At 40.6% G+C, this 18,705-nt stretch overlaps 1 protein-coding gene across 4 annotated transcripts in view; it reads left to right on the top strand.

Moving 5' to 3' along the window:
• Positions 1 to 18,705, top strand: part of il1rapl2 (interleukin 1 receptor accessory protein-like 2) — a 389,317-nt gene that overhangs the window by 333,453 nt on the left and 37,159 nt on the right. The window lies entirely within an intron of this gene.

The raw sequence follows: 18,705 nt of genomic DNA, 5'->3' as shown, positions 1-18,705 counted from the left end.
GTCATTTCTAAAAAGGTTTCAGTTTTTTTTAATTTTTTTTTACAATATAACAAAAAGAAATGCATGTTGAAAATAATTTATACCCCTTCCTCTGCCTTTTTGCCCCAATGACCCCAATGCTGGAGATGATGGATGGAAAGGCCTTCATTTCTTTAAACATTTAAGCATCAGTAGTCTGATAACATCATTTTGTGCTGTTGCAGAATTTGCCTCCTTAGTAATGACCGAGAGAAAATTGAGGAAAATGTCAAACTAAAACTGTCTGGTGTCTCATTCCAGCTTGTAAGCCGAGAGTGATGATGCATGAGTTCTGTCTGTCTGGGCAGAGAATCAACACCTCTTTATACATGAGAACTGTTGCTTCAACATGATAGCTCTGAGCCATCATGGGAAATCTCAGCCTGAGTGTAGCACTGCACCATTGCTTGCTCTGTATCACAACAGACACTTTTCACATAAGGTATAATAAGAGTACACCCTAAGGGCAAAGTGTTCAGAGCCTCACAGGTCTGAATGAAACGGATTAAGTTGCCTTTTCAGTGATTGAACATGCTCAAATGAAGAAGTCTTTGAGGGCACCTCAAGGAAATGTGTGTAAATCAATGGAAGGGAAGTGTGATCGTGGAATAAAAGCGCCCCATTAAGAACTTTTTGTTTTTAAACAAGAAGTCACTGTGAACAGAAACTCTCACATCTGGACTCCAGTGTAGTTTAAATCAGTCCAATAAAACCTGAAAGTACCTGACCGAAATTACAAAAAGCCTTGGTCAAGTTCTCATACACCTTTCTGTTGACAGCGGTTCAAAGTGCTTTACATCATAAAAACACCACACAGTCACCAATTGTGAAACAAGCAATAAATATTACATTCTGTCAAAATCATTAATATATATCAAATATGTTGATCAATGCTCCATAATCAAAGGCAGCTGTAAACAGGTCGGGTTTTAGCCCTGATTTAAAGCAACTCAGTGCTTCAGCTGTTTTACAGTTTTCTTGAAGTTTGTTGCAGATTTTTTGGTGCATAGAAGCTGAATGCTGCTTCTCCATGTACAACATACAGATTAGGTTTGACCACTTTTAGGATTGGTGGATCTCATTTAGCTTGTTGGCTTTTACCATTTCAGTGCTATTTCTTTATGAGTCAGGGAACATTGTCTTCTGTCATAACCCAGTAGTGTCCAAACACCATTCATCTGACCCCAACCGTCAGCCTCAAGTGAAAGAAGTTTATTATAGTCAGGATGTCCACAAACATATCAAAAATATCAGGCCACTAACTGCTGAAACTCCAAAGTCAATGCCCACAATGAAAAACAACTAGCAGAGAACAAAGTGCATGTGCCACAACCAGTCCTCTATGGTCTCTTGAAACAGGCAACGAGCTACAAAGGCGAGAACACTTGTTTTCAGATGAGACAAAGATTGAAGTCTTTTGCCCCCGTGACAAGAATGTTTGGAGAAGCCAAGATGAGGCTTTCAAAATCATGGAAAGCAGTAGAGTACCAATTGGCAAGCATGGTGGTACCTTCCACTTCCACTCCAAAAACTGCATGGCTAAAACGTGGACACAGTTGTCCCCACATGCCAGTGACCCGAAACACACAACTGAACTGGTAGGAGAATAGTAGGAACATAAGGTACCATTAATTTTCTAGAGCAACTCTCCTAAATTCCTGTCAAAAGTTTAAATGAACTCTAGCAATTTCACTTAACGTCTCCCGCGGTCTCAGATCAATGCTCAGGAGGAGCGTGGCAGATGTTATGGTTTGACAGCAGTGAAGTGGGGGCTTGTCCCGTCAGACCGTTGGTTCCCAAAACCACTCCAAAAAAAAAAAAAAACCTTTGTGAAGGTGACCCTGCCAGACCATGCACAGGGTAAAAAACACTTGGAGTCTAATTGACTGCATGGGTTTTTGATGGCAACAAAAGCCGTGTGGTTTAATCGTAGCGTCCTGTATTCTTACCAGAGTTGTGCATGGTAAGTATAGCTGTTCCTCCGATGAGAAAATACTGATTCCAGCTCTAAAAAATGCAATATTGAACTTTGACCAGCAGTCCTTGATCCTTCTGTTGTGTACAAAATAATGTTAGAACTGGACTGAAAATGGGTAAAAAAAAAATAAAAATAAAACAGTTTGAATGAAATGTTCAAAGAAAAGAAAAAGTATTGGACCATATTAAAGTGTGTACAGATATTCTATAGCCAGATATTTAAAAAAAAATTAAAACCTGTCTCATAAGGTAAAAGAAAATAAATAAATATAGATAAATAATAGTGGCTGTTGCAGAGAATGGTAAATAGAAGCCATTTGTACTCGTAATGGATCTGACCGCTATGTGAAATGGGCAAATGTTTGTTTCTAATCACAAACCAACAGAAAGAAACCTGAAAGCTCTATTTTAGGCAATAAGCACAGCGCGTCAGCCTTTTTATGCTCCCTCATTTTTAATGCTGGAACTTCACTATTATTCAGCACACTCACCTCTGCCATCGAATCTGCTCTAGCATCTCTGTCTCTTTACGGCTGAATTTCTCTCTTTACTTGTTTGTCATGGTTTTTCAGATAAAGGAGCTGGGAGTAAAGTGAACTGAACTTATTTTGTTTCATTCTTAGTAAAAATGACTTATGTTGCTGACAAAAACATCAGCTTGTCTTTGTCGGTTGGATTCTCTTAAAGACCTACAGGTACATTGGAACTTTAAGTACCAATGCTGAACATTTTGCTCTTAAATAACAGCCAATTGGTTGCTGTGCACCTGTCTTATGCTAATGTTACGTGACGTTGTTTTGTGCTGAAACTTGGTTTTATTCATTGTTACAAAGAAAGTTCACATACCTCTTCAATCCTTAAGCTTTTCTTTATAAAGGAACTCCGTTATCTGAGATGTTTTCCTTTGCACCCGACTCTCTGCATTACTGCCACCTGGTGGTGACATTAATACATTGCTCTGTCAGCAAATGAGTGGTCTGCTCTACCTAGTCGCTTCTTCAATGCACAGATTTGGTTGCGTGTATAGTGAAGCAGTCGGTCACAAAGCAGCAACTGAACACATTTTGGGGATCTAGATGTGAAATGGGAAAAAAAGTGTTTCCATTGCAGTTTTGCAAAACACACTAATTTCAATACAGTCAAAAAAACGACCTAATATTAGTGCAAAAACTTTTTATCAAAAAACGTGAGCTTTTTTCAGAATTGCCGTGTTTTGATTAAGCAAATTTATTTTCATGATTCCAATTTGTGCAATTATATGGTCAGTGGAAACACAGCTATTGTAGTCTGAAGGTTATTTTATTATCAGACACACTTCTGGAGACAAAAATTGTCGAATAACAAAAGAACCTTCAAACTATAATTTACATTCTGTTTTGTTTAATGCCACTCAGGCATATCAGGCTCCAAAAAGGACAAAATCCTGAAGTCATGCTCTAGTGAAACGCCCCCCCCTCGATCCCCGCATTACCTCCGTTGCCATAGATACGCCCTGTTTCATAGCAGATGTGATCCATCTGCAAACATCGTTAAATTGGTAATACTAAAACTAATGAACTCCCAGAGATGCTCTCACATGTTCAGAGTAATCAAATTAGCAAGTTAAAATTAAAGTACCAATGGCATAATTCTCCAAACGCTTCCTTGGAAAACTGGGACTGCAGAGAGCAACCTTATTAATGGAAGGTGTATCTTATTAGGATCTGCTCCCCCCCCCTCATGACTGGTCATTTAATTAACCTTGTCAAACATATCTGCTGTAATCTCCTATCTAATTTCATCCGTTAATTTAAAACAGTTCCTAACAAGGCCAGGCCCCCAGCCAATCAAATGTCACTTGCACATGCATAAAGGACTTAGTTAATTAGAGCTGTCAGAAAGTGGACAAATACGGATGAAGATGGAGGATGGATTTCCCTTTATTACTTTCCTCCGGAGAGTTCTATCTGTGGGAATCACCTCCGATTCTCTAAAGAGAAACAAGAAGAAGAAGAGAAGGGCGAGGGGGAGGGAGACTGATGAAGTGAGATAGAGAAAAATATTTAGTTTATTCAGGCTAATAAAATATGACTCTTTCCAGCTTTGTGGCAGCTTCATTTCCTGTTAGACAGGAAATTTCACCGCATTTCCAAGAGTGATCCTGTGGCTCATTTTTAGCTCGTAATATTCCGTCCCTCCAGTATGATTGTAATGTCAAATTATATTGAATCCGAACAGTGCTCGTCGAAGTTCTCGCATCGTCGCAAACACGTTCAGTTGTGATCTGGTGAATAAAAGAATCTGCTGAAGAACCGACACTCAGGTCTCATTTGGGATTGGATCTTCAAAGAAGTCGTTTTGACTGGCAAAAGCCTTCATCTCCTGTGAACGCTTTCACATTTCATCATCACTTTCTAACCTCAAGTCTCAGTATAATTCATTATCACTAATTGAAACAAGTCAACTCCAGTCAATGCATAATTAGAAAAACAGTTCTCAAAATTTGAAGACTGTGTTGTGTTTGTATTCAGCTCTCCTTTAATCAGATGGTATTACAGTATGTTTATGCATGGTTTCACTTTGGATTAAAGTAAACTGTGTCAAAAGAAAACACTTCAATGCATCAAATATATGACACTTTCCAGCCTACGCTATGCTAACGTTAGCCTATCAATGCTAATGACCAGCAGGGGAAGCAGGCAATCCACTGGATGTCCAGCCTCTTTAAAGCTAACAAAGTGACTTGTCTCTTCCTCATTTGCCAGAGCCGGTTGCTCAGTTGTCCGCCTGTTACTAATCAGATCAGTAACCGGCTCTGAATGGAGGTAGCCTCGTGCTACAAGGACGTAGCTCTCACTGGATGTAAAATATTCTTAGTTTTGGTGTGGAAAGCTTCGTTGAGATTTAGTGGCGCAGCACAGTCAGAGGTGAGGCACAGATCATCAGCCGTTTTGACAATACGTATCATTTGAAAACCCAATAAATTCATTTAAATTTGCAGATGCAATGTGACAAAACCTAAATGATTTAGAGGTGAAAGTTGTTTCGCCAGGCGCTCTAAAACCTTTAGTTAATCAAAACACCTTGTGGATGAAACTTTGGCAGCGTGCCGCCAACGAAGAGTTTCTGTCTGAACTTGGCGAATAAAGAAAGAAAGTAGCACTCAAGGAAGAGAAGAGAAAGCACATAATTAGCCTCCACTCTCAACATCATTAACCTCAGCGGTTATTTACAACAAGCAAGCGATGAAAATGGGGGGTTCGGAAGAGCAGAGGAGACACGTACTCATCTTTCCTAAAAATAGAATGAGGAGAAAACAAGAAGTGTGACCGTTTATTGGAGTCAGGATGCCGTTACAGACTGCAGCCTCCCAGGTTACAGCTGAGCAGCCCACTCACTACGAATGTCTGCCTACGAATGTCCTGGAAATCTACATGGCATTAGTGTGTGTCTCTACGTATGGGCGTGCATGTGCGTGTGTGTGAGGCACCATCTGTGTAGCCATTTGCAGCTGTGTACCCTCAGAGCCCAGGACCCAAAACTCAGCTGTTACCAAGACAACCCCTCTCTGTCCTCCCCCCTACACCGCCATACCTGGTCCATGTACACACACACACCCTCAGAATCACCTAAAGGTTTGACGGTGAGTGTGTGGGTGTGTGTGTGTTTGTAAGGGAACAGATGGACTACGGTGGATCCGTTCTGATGAAAACGTTAACGTACGAGCGCGGAGCAGCTAAAAGACGAACAGGAAGTGGATTGACGAGCAGATGGACGGCCTGTGTGTTTCGTTTTTTTCAGTTTGCTCGTTCTCTGCGTGTAAAGTGTGAGAATTAGATTAGTCTCAACAGAAACACTGTGTTTACGAAGCAGAACACATGCTTTTTTGCTTTTATACAGCCACTCAAATCAAAGCGAAATATTATAGAATGGCGGCAGCATGTTGGAGCAGCGCAGCTACGTTAGCTTTGATTTGTTCTTTTTTTTGTAGACTTTTGTTCATCATTTTTCTGATCGATTCTTTGCTTTCTTGGACAGTTTTTCTGTCTGGTTTTAGAAGCTGTGCAGCTGGAAGGACTTTTGCTCTTGATTTATAACTTTTGGACAGTTCATGTGATGTACAGCAGGGAAAACAAGGTGTTGTTTTTACTGATTAGCATCTCAAAAGCTCAAATAATACCTGAACTATGACCCCAAATTCCACAGGAGTTGAAAAGGAGGTTGAAGCAGAGACAAGGAGGAAGTTCAAATCATCTCTTCCATCTTAAAGACTTCCCGCCTTCGATTGCTTGCTAGCAACTGGTAGTTATCCAGGACATGTTCCTAAGGCGGGTCTTAGTGCTTAGGAACACTAAGACCATGTGTGCGCCGCTCTCCCCCAACCTTTATCTCTCACTTTCTCTCTACTATAAAGCTGTTTCCCATCAACAGAGCCTGTCGTGAAAGCTAGCATTAGATAGCGTGGTAACCAGTCACGGCAGAAAAACAGTTTTGCTGACTGTGAGTTGTTTCTTTGCCATTAGCACATTTAGCAGCGCATTCACAGATTGACTGACATTCCTAAGACCCTCCTCCTGGCTCTGATTGGTTGTTTTTGACCTGGAGCAGTACATATTTTTTTAAATTAAAGGTACTTACTGCATCTTAAAGTGCTCTATTTGACACATCGATTTATTTAAAGTGTGATTTACTTATTAGAAATGTGTTTAAAAATGTTCTTAATTTAAAAATGTTCTTATTGGTCATTAACTTTATATTCTGGATTTGGCTTTGCGCCTCAGAGACGGCTGCCAAATCTAGTTCCAAGTACAATTATTGGCATGATATATCCAAATAAAATATATTTTTTAAACAGTTGCTATTTCCTGCAACCCCATCCTCCCAAATTAATCAGCTGAAAGAACCAAAGTCTAACAAAAACACCCCATATATTAAAACCCATGCATGCTGTGGGCACAGAGAAGTTCTGGTGTGTTTCCAGCCATGTGCAGATCTTGCAGAATGTTTTTAGCTCTGCTGCACAGAGGCAAGATGTAAGTGGAAAGGATCAGTGCATTTGTTAAGTCAGCATCACTGAATGATGCTGCCGCTGCCAGAATTAGACAATGTGCTTATGCATGTCTTGCTCGAGTGTGGCTATAATTATGGAAAGCCAGAAGGTTCCGTGTGGCATCTTGAGATGGTCTTCAGTAGAACGCTGCAGCCACGGAGCACGGATTTGAAAACCTGTCATCTTTAATTTGTGAATTCGCTCCAGACGGCAGCACCCACGTACACCCCACTGTCCCTCAAACAAAGTTCTCAGCTGCTTCAGCCATTGTGCCAACACCTGGCTTCTGGGTTTTCACTGTAGCTATCTATGTCTTTATACACTAACATGTTTGTCCTTCTCTAGCCAATAGAATCCAGATTTATTCCTGTTTGTTCAGCTGCAGATTGAATATGAATGGACTTCTTCAGTCACATATCCATGGTGATACAAACTACTTGTATCAAGAGAGCTGGTGACCTCCTTAAATGGAACCTATTAATTTACACTTTGCACATTTTTGTTCTTCCATTTGGGTTTCTACGGCTTCTAAAAACAACCCAAAAGCTTAAAGGAGCAGAATTATGCAAAATGTACTTATTCTTTTTTAGCCTTGCATCATGTTGTAATGTTATCCCCAGATCAAAAACATCAGAACTGGAGTGTTGCTTTGATTCTTTTATGCATGTTTGAGAAATCCTTTAGTCTCCCGTGGCAACTATTCAGCTGTGCAAAACGCCTGGGTGGACCTAGCCCCGCCTTCGAGGCGCAGCTTCACCTCTGAGCTGCAGTTTCCAAGATTTTGAGATTCTGCCTCACAGAGCAGCGCTCCCTCATAACGTCCCCACTCAGCTCCTTCAGACTACGCAGCAGCAATTTGCAAACATCTGGTGGACCTCAGAAGAGGAGTTATACTCAGTTGTAAAAATAATACCTTGTTGTCACGGTTACATATAACTTTCTGAAAGTAGAAAAGTAAGAGCAAAACTCCTTCCAGCTGCACGGTTTCTAAAACTGAAGGGGATAAAAAACGAATCAGAATGAAGCTGTTTTGAGCGGAGCAGCTCTTGAACACGAGCCTGGTGGATTCAGGGTGATAAAGTGGTTAGCATGGCAATCACAACCTCAGAGATTCTAGTCAAAGAAGAAATGATGGTTCTGTGAGTGGCGGCAGAATCTCTGGAGAGTAACCTCTCATGTCCTTCAGACTGAGGTTCATCATCGTTGGACCTTTTCTCTAGCATGAGGCCAATTCAACTTCTGACTCTGCAGAGTCAGCAGTGGTTTGTAGATCAGTGTCTGAAGCGGAACCTCTCTACAGAGCTGCAGCTGTTTCTCCGTGTCGGTCCAGAGCGACGCACACCACACCGTCGGACGTGGCGGCCCCAGCTGGTCTGTGCTGACTGAGAGACTCATTTGTCTCATTCTACGACAAATTATGTCCCGTTAATACATTCACATTTCTTGTGTTTCTTTTGGAAATACTTGCTTTATGTAAAAGGACCCTTAGATTTTTGACAAAAATGCAGGAATAATTAATAATTAAATTGTAATCCGATATGTAACAGACATTTGGTTACTACACAGATCCAATCAAACTAATCAAAAAATTTTTCCAACAGCCCATATACTCTCTTAATCCAGATATTATTAAAAATGTTAGTCATTATCCCTTATTCTTTTAGGTTTGGTGAAAAAAATGTCATTGCGAAAAGAAAATGGGTTGATTGTACTTTTCTACTAAAACATAGATGCTTTTACTAAGTAGAGATAACTAAGGACATTATGGGTTTGTAAGGTTTGTAGGCTAGTCATTTTTAGTAAACACTGGCTTTTTTTTATTTTTGAAGTTTAGAAATTTTCTTGTTTTTTCTAGAAATTTTCCTAAATTAATCTCCATATTTCTTAGTTTTTTAGTGAAAATTTACTCCTTTTTTAAATTTTGACAATATTACGACACAATACGCCGTCGTAATATTGTGTGGCATCAGAGGAAGAGACGTTAAAGAATTAAAGATTGCTCGTTTTCCAATTTTTTGCTCACAAAACTGATTGAAACCCATGTGTCATTGCTCTTTCACGTCACAATAATACACTGTATCGTGTTGCTCTGACCCCCCCGCACGGCGCTAGCCGCTGCTTCAGCACGCTGACATTTATCGTCTTTATTTATCCACCTGACCGCTCGTTTCTCAGTGAGCGGTTTCGCCTCGTTTTTTAAAACTTTATCCATCTTTAAAGCAACCACTCCAGCGCCGCTTCATCTGCTGAGGCGAGCAGGACGACGGCGACGGTTAAATCGCCTTCAGAGCGCTTTCCTTTTTATTGTTATTCAGTGAGCTAATTGAAAATTAGCCAATCTTTACTGAAACACATCGCCTCCCCTGACACCTTTTTATTTCCCAGCGAAACGAAACCATTCAATTGAGTGATTTTTATTTAACATCAGTCTTGGTCTTAAGTGGGCCAAGGCTTAATGGAGGAGATGAATTACAACTGACAGATAAGAAACGCCCGACTATTCTTTATGGTTTCCATCTACAGATTCTTAACAGTAAAGTGTTTCTGTTTAGAGTGAATTTAAATGTTAACTTGTTCCGTTGCTTTCATTCAACAGTATTTTTTACATTTCATACATGTTACTGACAGAACTTTTGGGCTGTTAAAATTGGCATTTTTGTTAAACGTAGATTTTACAGATCATACAAAAAACATCAGATACTCTAAAAATAAACTGAGTAAATAGAAAAAACAGTTTTCAAACAATCAGCTCTGTTATTAAAGCAGGAAACAAACTATCTAAATCTACCTGGTCCTACTAAAATACCTCTTATTAAATCATGAAATAACTGCAGTTGAACACTTTTTAAAGCCAGATTCAGTTTTATTATTCACACCAGGCCTGACATGGGGGAAAGAACTCAAGAACTGATGAGAAACAAAGCCATTAACCCCCATCAGGGTGGAAAGGGTTGAAAATGTTTGGGTCTTCAGAATCTAAAATGGGGAAACCATGGAACAGTGGTGGACCTTCCCGGTGGTGTCTGGCCCTTCAAAGTGACTCCACAATGACCCATCCAGGAGGCCCTGAAAGATCACAAACCAACATCTGAAGCTCTGTAGGCTTCACTTGCAACAACGAACGTTTGTGTTCAGGCTTCACCAGTTAAGATGCTGCAAAGAGACGACCCTGCAGTCAGTAGGATCATCTGCCAATCATTGACATGGATGGTTGATTGCAGTTGCTGCTGCTAAAGGTGGTAGAACTAGTTATTAGGGTTCGTGGACAACAAGGCGAGGTTGGTTTTTCCCTTAATTACTGAATACTTATCCAGTTCGTTTAAATTTGTCTGATATTTAAAGCAGTTAGGGGTTCACGGTGGGGTAATTGGTCACATTGATGCCTTGAGATGAGAAGTTCCTGGGTTTGAATTCTGGTCTGTGGGCTTTCTGCATGGAGTTAGTTGAATCAACTTAATTGAATTACTTCACTTGGTAACAAGTAACTCAATTAAGTTTATCCAACTTAATTTATAAAGTTGGTTTAACTTGACAAATTTAAGTCAGTCTTACTCAAATCGTTTAGTTGGCTTTAAATAAAGAAGTAAACTAGTAAAAGATCCTTTTTAAAGGTTTTTGTTGGCTCAGGCGTTTATTTCAGAGTAGTTAGACAGGAAAGTGAGTAATGACAGAGAGGGAAGACATGTGGCAAATGTTATTAGGCCGGGAATTGAACCTGCGACAGCCGCATTGAGGATTAAGGTCTCCTCATGTGTGTTGTGCTCCACCCCTGCACCACCACAGCACCTGGTCTGTACAGGATGTGTCCCTGGTGGAGCTGGCGTCATGACGTCAGACTTAGGATACGAACGTGGCATTGAACTTAATTGTTTCAAGTAAAGTCAAAGTAAAAAGTTCCTTTAAGTTAAAAATGTGTAATCTTTAAGTTAATTCAACACAAAAAAAGTAAGTTGTCATTACTAAACACAAGAAATTAAGTGAGATTAATGTAAACAAGTCCATATATACTTTAGTGTGTGTGGGTTCTCTCCAGGTACTCAGACTGTCCTTCAGGTTACTGGATTCTAAATTACCCCTTAGGTATGCGTAGGCGTGTGTGTGCGTGTGTGTGTGTTGACAGCTTGTTCAGCGCATACCCAACCTATTGGCCAATGACGGCTTGGGGTGGGCACCAGTGACCCTGCTACGATAACCAGGTGAAGACGATGGATGAATGGTATCATTTAAACCGGTTGATATGAAACATAAGGGTGACACAAAACAGCAACAAAAAAGATGAAGAAATCCATAGAGCGGTAAATACCTTTTCGCAGCACCGCATTGTAGGCGAGGAACCCAGGTGCATCACAGATTTCTCAGAGACGGTCGTGTCTGCAGGTAAAACCTGGCAAATCAGTGAGGGACAAAGGAAAACGAGGTGCAAAAGAGAAGGAGGTGTGGACAACGGAGGTGTGGACAGCAAGTAATTGGAAAGAGAATACGTCCTGACACAACAAGGAAAACTGGCGGGAATACACGGAGAGATGAGAGAGAATCTACTCCGGTGAAACACAGGCAGAGAACAGGACAACCCTGAAGACTGACAAGTGAAACAGACTAATGATGCCAATAGCTGCAAGAATTACAAAGGGACAAGCCAAGACGACCGGCTCCACGTTTTTATGAATTTACAACCATCCCATATCGCTTCTCTCACTTTTCATTTTACTTGAAATATCACGAAGCCGCTCCTTCAGGATTATTTTTATGTTTTCATGCTCTTTGGATATTATCCGGGCAAGATTCAAATCGCATGAATATAAATTAACTCTGCTGTTGATAGGTGGCTGGTTTTAATTTTATCCCTTGCTGACAGATCGCAACATTTGTGGGTTCTTAACAGAAACTCTGCAGAAGATAAGTTGAGGAATTACCCTGAAAGCATACGCCGGCACAAACAAAACATCTTGGAAGTGTCTGCATGAAATACTGTGGTTCTGAATGTGTTTATTAAAACTTTATGTAGATATTATCAAGTGAAATGTAGCGATAGATGCTGAACCGAAACTATGCTGAACCGAGCTCCAAACGAAAGCTTATGACATACACTCGCAACAGCTTGTAAGTAAACTTTCATGTATTCAATTACACTGGTCAAGGGTTTTCCAACTGTTTTAGGGTCATGTTGATGAGCTGAATCCAAAAACCACATTGGTTTTGCTCCATCAGGTCGACTTTCTGAACTATGGAGCAACATGAGCATCAAAATTCACAACTTGTTCTCACATCTGGATCGGTTTCCTGACCATCTGGATCAATGAGTGACGAGCAGGAGGAGAGACTCCAGAGAGGAGACGGAGACGTAATGTTCAATTCACATGGACTTACTCTTATCAGTGTTTATTATTCAATTTACAGAAACCCAAGTTTGTAACATTTAATTAATGCAATTTGTTTGAAAGCTTTTTTTTTCTCCTAAAACCTTTTTGGATGAGAAATATTTACGGAAATGAACTAATGTCACAAAAATGTCATCAATTTAGTCAGAAGATCGAATTTCTGTAAATCAAATTAGAATAAAAACCTGACCTGATGGAAAAAAATGGATGTTGTTTTTGGATTCAGCGGAGCAAAATAATTCAGTTGAAAAAAACATAGACAACTTCCAAAATATAGTTTTTTATAAGCCAGTGTTATCAGTCTCTCACATGGCTGTGGAGGAATGTTGGCCAACTTCCCTTCAGCGTTGCTTTAGCTCGTTGGTCTTTTGGTGCGTTTGTTTCTGCACAGCATTCCCTAACACCTCACCACATCGTTTCAGCCAAGTTGAGGTCTGGACATTTGGGACTACCTTGAATCTTTAGTCTTTTAGCCATATTATTATTGCCGCAATGTTTGGATGAATTGTACTGTTCTAAGAACTATATAAAACAAATTTCAGCTGCCTGACAGATAGCCTCTCTTAGCTTTGGTGTAAACAATGCCTGTTCTTCTGTTCTGCTGCTGAACACCGTCACCGTCAAGCTCCAAGCAGGAACAAACCATTTCATGCAGATCCAGGGGGGGTCAGGGCAAATGTGAGCTTTTTGGTCTGGGAGTGGCAGCATTTGATTTTTACTGCTAAAAACAGTGTTAGAAAACACAATATAATTAAGTTTGTAATTGACAGGGCCCCTTTTTTATTTTATTTCTATGAACAAAAAAAGTAAAAAATGAAAGAAAATTGTGCAGGGCCCCCTGCTGGTCAGGGGCCCTTGGCATTGTCATACCCCCTGCCCAATATACTGACAGGTTACATAATTATTTTGTATTTGAAATACTGCAAACTTAGTTGGGGGTTTTTTTGTTAGGTTTTCTTTCTTTTTACAAACAGACAGAGATGTCAGTGTCTGATAACCCATAGTTCCTCGTGCTTCAGTAGCAACGCTTAAAAGTGAGCCAGGGGCAAACCAGAGTCTGGACTAATGCATGTATTCTGCTGCATCTACGCATCCGGTGTATCGAGAAGCTACACTAACAAGTACAGACAAGCCTGTCGGAGTGAAGACGGAAAAAATCTATTGGATTCGACACAACAGTCACCTGATTTTTTTTTTGTTGTTGTTTGCAAACTCTCTCAAGACTGAGTAAGACTTCTTTCTTTGTGATTCACACCGTCTCGGTGTAATCACACTTAGCTGCAGTGTGAAACGGCGATGAACCTAATTGAGAAAATTCCCATCAGCCACTGGGGTAAGGTCTTTACTTTCAAGTAGTGACAACAACGCAATCATTTTTTTTTTCAACAGCGTATGAACCCCCTGCTGCTGCTGCTGCCACACACAGGGGGGGAAAAAAACGAGACTTTATGAAACACACACACACACAATCTGAAGCCTGACGCGGCCTATTTGCAGGACGGACACACACACACACGCCGTCTCAGTGTGTGTGCACCGACCAGCACACACCCTCATTCCGCACGAAGGCAAACAAAGTTGATGATTTTAATCACCATAACATGCTGAGAACACAAACACACCCTCAGGGTGCTAATCAATTACTGCAGCGCTCACATTCACACACGTCCTTACGCACAAAAACACACTCGTGCAATCAAGCCAAACCAATTTCCCCCCCCAATGCTGTTTTTTATGGCCCGTTCTGAATTATGTGTGCGTGGAACAGGAAGCCGCACGCCTCGGTCAGAGAGGAAATATTTGTCACCAGCGAGAGAGACCACACCAACCCACACACACACACACACACACGTACACATGCAGAGATTTGACGACCACTTCTTCTCTTAGTTAGGAATTAGCATTTTCAGATTGACGTGCGTCAAAGTGTCCCATCGTCTCTCCCCCAGGTCCATCAATCAAAGTTAAGGATTGTCACCACACCTGAAGCAATCATCAGGCATTTCCATATCAAGCCCTCCGTGCACGCTTGGCGTCTGCGGAGATCTTTTTAATGGCTGTTTCGGCGTGACATTTGAAAACTTGACGTTTTTAAGGCTGTATGTGCAGATTGTGTTTAGCCCAAACAAAGACGTTAAAAGTCAACCTATAGCAACTTCTCAGCAATATTTAGGCATTGGTGCTCACCTTTGTGTTGGTGTTGGCGGGGGGCGGGGGGGTCACCTTTTTACTTTTTAACCACATTTGCTTGTTGCTTCCATGGGAGGTGAAGTCCTCTTTTCTATCTTTTCATTGAATGTTTGCTCTTAACTTGGACCAAAATTCACTTTTTGTTGTTTTTATTCGTCCCTCAGGGTCTCATCTGCTTCTAAAAACTTTTAAAAAAGGAGACCGCCCAGCCATTTCTTGGCAATAAGTTCACCTTTTTTGGTGACTGGAAAATGAGCTGTTTCAAAATGTTCTCAGTTATTGAGTCACACTGCACCATTACCTAACACCCTCAGACAAACCTTAGCAACCCAAACAGAGCTTCAGCATGTTTGGTCATCTGACTTTACCGCTGTATGTGCTGTGTAACGGCTGCTGGAAAAGACAAGTGTTGTCTTGTTGACTTACCACCCAGAAACCACTTGCTTCATTGTTGTTGGTTGTGCAGGAGGCTCCACTTCTGCTTTTTAAAGATGTGCAGTTATGTAATCGCACACTTGTTTTCAGCCATTTTCACATGAAATTGTAAACATTGAGCTGGAGGGCGTGGCCAGCAGCAGATTATTTGGATCTAAAGAGATAAGACGAGGCAGTAAAACGGCTCATTCTGAACGGAGTTCAAAACAGGCAGAACAGAGCAGACTTAAATCTGAATGATTTTGTGCAAAAAACTGTGATCAGCATGCTTTGTGTAGCCCGTACCCACCCTACCCTGTTCAAGAAAGCACAATAGGTTTTATTATTACCTTCATGGGAGGTAAAGTCTGCTTTTCAATCTTTTCATTGAACTTTTTCTCTTAATTTAGGCTCTAAATCATATTTATGGATGTTTTAGAAAGCTCAAACAGCAAAGGTACAAAACTGCTCGTCTCTTCTGCCTGAAGTGTCGGTGGACGTCTGAAGCAGTTCTGCATTAACGTGCTTCTTTCGTAGCATGTAATGCTACAAACAGACAGCCTCCGCGGTTTGGTTCTTGACTGTGCGGATAGAGCTGTCATTATGATAATACCGAGGTCTATCATACTTATCTGCTAATTGACTGCCTAACGAGGTGGCGTCCATTAGAATGCTCATTAATACCTCATCATCAGAACTGATAGCTGTAATAACAGCATGGTGGGGAATTTCAAGGTCTTACGTGATTGTGTGTGCATTTGTGTTAGGAGAACAAGTATGGGATGTGACCATATGTTTCCCATGCCAGTCAAGAAAACTGGCATGGGATGTGAGATCTTTCCAGGTGCATGCAGAAAAGGTGCATGAAGGCCGGAGAGAAAATAAGCAATCTTGTGGTTTGATAAAAAATTAATTAAGTTGAATATATGAATACAATTGGTTATATGGGTATAAGTAATCACTAAATAACTTTCTGAAATGTACTTCTGCATATCAAAATGTAACAATTACAATAATGTAATGATTGTGTTAGTAATTATAATACGTAAGGAATGAGATTAATTCTTAATGAATATAACGGCAATGATGATTTGAAATGAATTCAAATGATTAATACAAGTTGAATGTGTGTAAGGATTTGTAACAGAGAAAATAGTGAGTTATAAGAAAGAGGAAGTGATAATGTTAGAGTCAGCAGGATGGGAGTAGTCCTGTTGGCGGCCAGCGATGTCGCAAGTTGGGCAGAGCAGGGACTTTCCGTAAGTGTCAGCACAAACAGCAGATGGTCAGGAAGTCACGTGACCGCGCACACACACTTATGGAAAAGAAAGGTATAAATTGGAGCTGAAAAGAGGAAACGGGGTTCCTAGTCCGGCGGCGCTGAAGAAGAGACAACACGAAGGAGCAGATTGAGTAACGGACCGCACTTCGGAACCACGGGGAAGCCCGAATTTAATGCCGCCAAGAAAGGACTGGATCCCACCGCCTCAGCTCTGGTTCTTAATTCGACCGTCGGCCCCATCTCAACCCAACAATCTCAAACTCTGCAACAAGACTTGGAGGAAGGACAAAGACCCCTGAGGGATAAGGAGCTGGGTTTTGCAAAAGGTTTTGGACCCGTTCTGCTTTGCTACCTTTCTAAGGAGGATTTTCCACACAAGGATAAAGACTCTGACCAAGGATGCTAGAAGTTCCTGTTGCTAAAAGATCCACCATCATCTGGGTATGAGTAGAATCTGCTCCCTAAAAATCCATCTTAGAACTTGCGGCATAGGTGAGGGAAAAGAGGCAGGGTAGTATGATTGTACATGTGAATTTTATTACACTGTTTTTAAATTATACACAATTGATTATTGATTTGTATGTCGCATATCCCTGCTTAAGCGTGCTTAATAAATTCATACTATAAAACTCTAATGAGGTTGGTGGACATTGGAATTAATTGAGTCATTTGACTATTTTTCAGTTCTTCTAATTAAGGTAAAACTAATGTACATGATTCCAGTAAATAGGAGGCTTCATAATTTCCTTTGGTGAGAGTAAATAATGACCCTGGGACTTACATCTAAGTCACTAAATTTAATCTAGCCGGTTCCAAGAGCGAGTTATATATTAGAAAGCGAGCTACCGTTAACAGGAGCGGTTATTGGGATTATGCAGCTGCGAGGGCTACTCAGCTGATTGTTTCTTAACTGCAAAGGGTCGTAGCTTCGGGATTGAAGGTAGTTAGAGCTAGACGAATCGCTTTCGCTACCAGTTTAAATAGATTGTCTTTTATGGAACTCTATCAGGGTAATACCCAGGTCCTAGAGACTTTCCGGACCTGTTAGACAGAGAACTGGTCAGTAGTCGGCCCAAGAGAGTTGTGAGGAAAGGGCGGGGCTGGCTATTGCGAAATAGCAGACATTCCATTATTATTAATGTAATTGTATTTTCCTTTGAATTGTAATTTTTATTTTTATTTTTTTAGTTCTTGGGATATTGGTATTGCATGGCTTAATGGTAGCATCCCAGCTGCTTGTATGTGCAGGTCCAAGACACTTTTTAGAAGAAAGGAAATGGAAATATGGCACCATTAATGATGTGGTTTTCAGTTGCTGCGTTTCCTTTACGACTGTGCGCAAAACTTTATTAATATTCCGCTACTGTAAAAAACCCCCAAAAAAACGCAATTTTGCAATTGCGGTGTTTCCATTACAGAAGAAACGCAATAAAAATCACACGTAACTAAGCTTGTTCACACAACAAAAACACAAAAAACATGCTGACCCATCATGTCATTGGATGGGATTGCAGTTTTGCGAGATTAGTTTTGTAAAACTTTTTCAAAAAAGCAAGTTTTTTCAGTTAGCGTGTTTCCATTAAGCAAATTTATTTTTGAAATGTCAAATTATTTGGTCCAAGGAAACACAGCTGGCGTCTGCTCAATTAGCCAAACTTTTCATTGCGGTGGACCCCACCTATTCACGGTCCAGTATTCACAGACTTTTCTGTGGAATGTTAACTCCAAATTGTCAAACATTTGCCTGTTTGTGTCATTTTCCAAAGAGCATATCTAAAATATTTGAAAGAAAATTCAGCTTGGGAAGCTAAAATAGCACGGCACAATGCTATGTGACACACTATTGATTGCTGTCTTAAAGCTCGGCGTCGGAGCCGGTGAGTGTTGAGTTCCTCTAGCTGCCGGTGGCTTATGCGAGCCGAGGCGCTGAATATCTCTGATTTCTGTTGAGTAAATGCGGCAGATTATGAGGCTCCCACAACGAGGAAACCTCGTTCTGGATTGGCTGTTGACATCGCATCCAATCCAGAAGCACCATTTATTTTCCATGGCACTGATTGGCTCCACCTTCACGAGCTGAGATAAAGATGCTTGTAGATGTTAGCTTTGACAGTAGCAACAAAATGCCTTCCACTGTGTGTATTAATTTATACTATTGTATATTTGGCGTTTGAACCAAATATACAACAGGAAGCCATAAGCGTTTTTATAGAGGTTCTCAAATATTTGCAAATTTTAGCTATTTGCAGACGGGTATGGTCTCTAACCCTGGCCCCTGGCAGATTATTTCACTTATGACAAGAAAATGTTTCCATGTTTTAAATGAACATGACAGAATTCTTGACTTAAAACAAGCTCATTTATCTTGCTGAAAAGTCACTTCTAAGTTAGTGTTGTCTTATATCAAGTGAACTAAG

This window comes from Xiphophorus hellerii, chromosome 23, assembly GCF_003331165.1.
Source record: "Xiphophorus hellerii strain 12219 chromosome 23, Xiphophorus_hellerii-4.1, whole genome shotgun sequence".
Taxonomy (NCBI): domain Eukaryota; kingdom Metazoa; phylum Chordata; class Actinopteri; order Cyprinodontiformes; family Poeciliidae; genus Xiphophorus; species Xiphophorus hellerii.
Note: the sequence above shows the minus strand (reverse complement) of the source record. Positions and strands in the feature narration are given on the sequence as shown.